We start from the raw sequence: 6,192 nt of genomic DNA, 5'->3' as shown, positions 1-6,192 counted from the left end.
GTAACCCCTGATCATTGCTGGGTGAGACCCAAAAAGCAAAACATAAAAAATAAGATAAAAAGTTATATATTTGAATGTAGGGTAGTATAACAGATTTTCGTGCTGAATTCAGTTGACATAATAGAGCGACGAGAGACAAGATTTTCCTTGAACTGGTGACGTGGCATTGACTTCGTGTGCTACAATTGATCTTATCAGTAGCAGGAAACAGCTTGATCACAGCTACAAGAATGGGAGCAGACTATTTTAGTTCAGCACCAGTGGAATCATGTATTAGTGGGAAAATGAAGTAATTGTTTCTTTTAAGTAAAGAAAGGGAGCAAATGAACCAACCATCTTGGAATGAGTCAGAGGGAGAGGATATTGAATGACAGGGCAACTATGTGAAACAGTCCGCATAAAAAAAGAGCAGTTTTACTCAGAAATTCAGTGTGATTGTCAGGTGGTACTGAGCCCTCTTAAGAGCTGTGGTCATAAATTTAAGCTGAGATATTGGCACTTGCTCTATTCACCTCTGCAAATGCAAGAGCTTGGTATATGGAGGAATTGGATTAAACAGGGTTGAGATGTTTTCCGTAGAATCTGATGGAGGACCACAGGTCTAAGAAGTAGAAGATCACATTAAAGGGAGAGCAAACTTTAAAAAAAAATTGTGCCACAACTAGTCAGGACTTACTCTAAGCCCAGAATCACTCCTGGTGGGCTTGCGATTACTGTATTGAGTGCCAGGGATAAACCAGAGACGACCATGAACAAGGCAAATGCTCTACCCACTGTACTATCTTTCGGGCCCTGGGAGATCAAACAATTGGCAGTAAAATGCATAATGGGTAAAAGAAAAATGCACGGTCCTCAATTTGCTAAGAACTAAAAGCAATTCAAGAGTTATTACAGTACAGCCTGAAGCTACCAAAGCCCATAATGCAGGATCCTTCCTTCAGAAATGTCCACCTGTCTGCTCTGCACAGCATAGAGACATGTGTTGATTCCTGCATCTTTACTAAAATCAAATAATTGAGTATTTATTTTAATTTTCTTTTTTTAAAATCAGGGGAGAGTACAAGTGCAGTCCTCCACTACCACAAATTATGCAGTCGATTTTCTAACATTTGGGTGAATCTCAGAGGTCAACACATCTGGAATGCAATAGATAAATCACACCCTGAGGAAAATACCTTTGTGATCATGGTATCTCCTTGCCTGGTAAGTATTTGAGTAGCGCTGTAGTACTCTCCTCCCGTTGTTCATCGATTTGCTCAAGCAGGCACCAGTACTTACATTAAATAGAATATTCATGTTAGGAACTGTGTTGCAAGCAAAATGGTAGACGTTGAAGAGACCAAAAAATTCATAACTGTTGAACTTGAAGAATAAACATGAAAATATTTGTTTTACTCCAGGCAGAAAGCCAATTAGTTACGTTTTTTACCATAACAGTATATGGTATGACTATAGAAATGTCTTTATTACTGTAAAAAATTGCTTTCATGAGATTAATTCTCTAAGACACATAAATGTTTCCTTCCATTGAAATAATTTAAGACCCAGTTTCAATGCAGTGAACTGTAATTATTGCAACACACTATAGAATAATAGATAGGAGTTTCATGAATTAAGTGAATAAAAATTACCTTCGCAGTAACCAAATGCTTCTTTTATTGTATCATATGCAGTCATTCTGGAGACACCTTATCACTTTTCATTATGTCTTCATAATGAAATGAGAGCTTTTAGTGGATAATATTCTAATTTTTGCAAGATTAAACTGTAAAAATGGAAGGTAGTGTTAATAAGATATGAATTAATCTGAGGTCTGTTTGCAAAATTTGAGAATTTATTTAACAAGAAGAACACCTTCATAGTTAAAATTTTCCATAGCAACAAAAAGAAATGTTCATTTATAGTGATAGCAGTAGAGTGAAATATTATATAAGTAAATAAGCCTATTAAAATAAGGTTTTAAATAAACATAGATAAAAATATTAAACATTTTAATCAGTCTTCTAAATCAAGATTCTTCTTTTGTATTTATGCAAGTTGACATACATAGTAATTTTGTATGAATTTTATAATTATATAATAACTAAGGTAAAGGTAAAGGCCCTCCCGTTGATCATTGATTTGCTCGAGCGGGCCCAGTAACGTCTCCATTGGAGACTTTGTTGTTACTGTGTTTGGCATATCGAATATTATATAATTTTATAGTATTTTATATGAATAAAAAGTAATTAAAATATTATTGGCATAAAAATTGATGATATGCCTTATCTTTGTATTTTATTTTTTATTGGTATTGAAGTATCATAGTCATAATAATGGATGTTCTTGGTATAATCCTTTGCTGTACATTACCACCACCAAAATACCAAAGACTCTCTCTTACTATACTTGTATCTCTTCTCGTCCCTCCCTTTCTCCTCTACTCTCCTTCATTCTCCCCACCTGAACATGGTCACTTCAATTTTGTTGTGAAAGTTTAATAGTTAGATTTCATTGTCCATACCCTTGCTTTGTTTCTTTATATTCCATGTAGGAGTGAAAGTGTGTTCTATTTTTCCTTCTTCCTCTAACTTGACAATTAACATGACCTATTAAGACAGGACATGTTCTTTACTTAATATGGCACATGGCACCCTCTAATCCAAGTGGAGTAAAAGGCAAGATTCTATCCTTTTGTACAGTCGAGTAGTATTCAATTGTACACACACACACACACACACACACACACACACACACACCCCACCCAGACATATATCACTATTTATCCATTCATCTGTCACTGGGCTTTTAAATTGTTTCTAGATTTTGGTTACTGTAAAAAGAAATGCTACAGTGACCATAGGTATGCATTTATTTTTTTATTTTTATGAACTACTGGGTTCTTTGTTCTATTGGGTGGATGCCAAGAAGTTGAATCACTGGGTTGAATGGAAGCTCTATTTTAAATTTCATGAGAAATCAAGAAACTCTTCTGTTTTCATAGAGGCTGAATCAGATCATGTACCATCAGTAGTGAATGAGTGTTCTTGTCTCAACATATCCCTGCCAACACTAGTTGTTTCTAGCCTTTTTGATGTGTGACATTCTTACTGGTGTGAAGTGATATCTTGTTATTTTGATTTGCATTTCCCTGACATTATGTGATGAAAAACACTTTTTCCATATGCCCGTTGGTCATGTATATCTTCTTTAAGGAAGTATCTGTTCAGCTCCTCTTTCCATATTTGTGATGATATTTTTTATTGTTTCATTGTTTAGTGTTAAGAGTTCTTTACCTTGGATATTATCTGTTTTTCAGATGTATGTTGCATACGTATTTTCTCCCATGAGTAGGATGTTTTGATTTTTAGTCAATGTTTATTTTATGGTGTGGAAACTTTTCAGTTTTCTGTAATTCCATTTGTTTATTTTTTCTTTTGTTTTCTTTGTCATTTGGAGCAAATAATTGTAGATTCCTCTGAGGTTAACATGAAGAAGAGTTCTGCCTATGGATTAAATCAACTTAAATAATTTTGGTTTGGGGCCAGATCCAGAGGTACTCGGGTCTTACTTTTGGCTCTGTGCTTAGGATCACTCCTGATTGTACTCAGAGGACTATATGGGATGCTGGGGATTGAACCTAGGTCACCCATATGCAAGGCAGTCAATCTCCGGAATGGCATATTTTCCCATGAGCACCATTAAGAGTTGTCTTTGGGCACAGAGCCAGGAGTAAGCCTTGAGCACAACCAAGTATTGGCCAATACCCCTCCTCAGCTTTTTTTAATTAGAAATTAAATTATATATTACTTTGACTTATTCCAGAGTATCAGATAATAATTTACAAAAAGTCATCTGTATATGATAAAAATTAAGTCTCTTTCTTAAGTCACTTAGGGATTCTTTATTTCTTGGAAAGCACTCAAACTGTTAGGAGTCAGATTCAAGACTTCCCAAAAGAGTTCACACAACTAAGGTTTAAGCATTGTTATTTTACACCTACAGTTAAGTAGTAGAACAGGGCAGTGACACATTTCTGTACAGGGTATTACTTTTCATTATATGCTTTAGATAATTTAGGTGAGATATTTTTTATTTAAAATGGTTTGGTTAAAAAAATAAAATGGTTTAGTTTATGAATATAGCTCCACCTCCCATGCACCTCTAAGTATAGCCATTGGAGGTTCCCAAATACTTGGCCCCTTTTAGCCAGAGCAGCACCTCATTCTTGGACTCTAGCATGGAACTCTCTGGCCCAGTTGGCTGAGTTTTGCTGGGCGTAGCCCCTGTGTCCTCTAACCACTTCTTAGGAATCACCCCAATGTTCCTGCAAAAAAAGAGTTTAGTTTGCCTGATACCTGATTACAGATTATGTTCCAATCCAAAAGGAACACCCTTTTGAGACTAGAAATCTTCCCATTTCTTTTGTATTGAGGTAGTCTATCATACCTTTTTGACTAGATCTTCTTCCACATCTTCCTCATGTTGGTATTATCATTAGTAGGATTGTTGTAGATTGTCAGCTACATAGAAAGATTGTCTGTCTGTCTCTCTCTTTCTCTCTCATCTGCCCTCCCTCCCTTTCCCTTTACTTTTTCCTTTTTTGTATTACTGTCTATGGTTCTAAAGTCTTTAAAAGGTCAGAAAAAACTGCTGTCAATTTCAGTTCATTATTTTGTACTCTATAGCACTTGTTTAACTATGATGGAGTTTTGCACTATTTAATTTCACTTCATAATGTAAGTAAGTATTTGATGTATATCTGATAAAATGATGATGAATGAATTTCCAGTCCATAGACTTAACAAGAAAAATATAAATTAAAAGAGGGTGTTTTAAGTTGCTGATTTCAGGGCCTGAGAGATAGTATAGCAGATAAGGAGTTTGCCTCATGCAACTGACGTGGGTTCAATCCCGTTGGCACTCCACATGGTCCCCTGAGTACTACGAGGAATGATCCTGAGTGCAGAGCAAGGAGTAAGACTTGAGTATAGCCAGGTGTGACCCAAAACCAAAAAACCCACAAAATATTGTTGATTTCAAAATCTGACTGCAGAATTCAAACTTTCTAGAACTTAATTATGGTCACATCACTGATATTTGGGTGGATGAGAAGAGAAGAAAATGTTGCCCATAGAAAGTCTTTCCACTTATCTGAGGCACATGGTAAATTCTAGAAAACAGAGGGAAAAACGATTAGTATCTGTAAAAAAAAAAAAAAGATTATTTTCTCTACCCTGATAGAAGTTTGTATCTCTTAATTGTAATACTTTTGTATCAGAACTCACTGTTGAGCCATTTTTCTTCTGCAGGTGGAATAATTGTTTTCTCTGTTAATGAAGTATGTTACAACATGATGTTCTTTCAGAGTTTTGTGATAAATCTCACTATTACATTTGAACATCTATATTTTTCAAATTCTTCTAATATTTTCCAGGGTTAGTCAGCGCTCTTTTCGCAGACTTTACCACAACATCTTTGCCTGGCAACAATTAAGTAAATTATACCTGTAACAATGATAGGACTTTTAGGGCTTGGGTACAGTGAGATAATTCAGGTAAGTCAGGCTGAAATATTCTGGGATATATTTTTTTTCTCTTCGGATGGAAATGAAATGGAAAGGAAAGAACTTTTGTTCTGGCAGGGAGGGGAGTGATAGTTTTCAAGTATTTCTCAATTCCATTTTCCTTTCAAATTCACAGTAATTGGGGTAGAATTCTTGCCAGTATGTCAGGGGAGTGGCTTCAAATGAGAGCAACAAGGAAGGAAAGTTGTCCGAAAGGCAGAAATTGGGAAGGTAGAAAGCAAGCATCTCTACAATCTTTTGCTTGATTTATATTCAGTCTACTTTTGAATATGTTTTGGCACAAAAACTTCTTTTTTTTGTGCTTCAGAAGAGACATGGATTTCAGAAGACACAATTTTTACATGAAAATTCTATATACTCAGTTTTACCAATATAATTCTATCAAAAGAAGTGTCTTGGTAAAGTGTCTAAAATCACTCAGATATGTGCCAGTCCCTTCAGGAAGTGATGACACTTGGGATATTTTGGTACTTTCTGTGTCCTTTCAGTATTGAGAGCATGGGAACAGCATTTCAGATGCCCAAATCTCACTGCTTCTCTTCCTGTTCCTGAAAATGTCATTCTTAACAGATACATTCAGCCTAAAATGTGTCACTAGGCCTCAGTTTGATCTAAGGATGTTTCAT

General features: G+C 35.5%; 1 non-coding gene across 1 annotated transcript; it reads right to left on the bottom strand.

Annotated features, from left to right (window-relative positions):
- Positions 1-1,048: 1,048 nt before the first annotated feature.
- Positions 1,049-1,211, bottom strand: LOC130041111 (U1 spliceosomal RNA). Its single transcript, XR_008795058.1, has one exon. It is a non-coding gene; the product is annotated as a U1 spliceosomal RNA (small nuclear RNA).
- Positions 1,212-6,192: the final 4,981 nt, after the last annotated feature.

This window comes from Sorex fumeus, unplaced genomic scaffold (genome assembly GCF_029834395.1).
Source record: "Sorex fumeus unplaced genomic scaffold, SorFum_2.1 ptg000097l, whole genome shotgun sequence".
In the NCBI taxonomy this organism is placed as follows: domain Eukaryota; kingdom Metazoa; phylum Chordata; class Mammalia; order Eulipotyphla; family Soricidae; genus Sorex; species Sorex fumeus.
The sequence above is the reverse complement of the archived record's forward strand: the minus strand, read 5'-3'. Positions and strand labels throughout refer to the sequence as shown.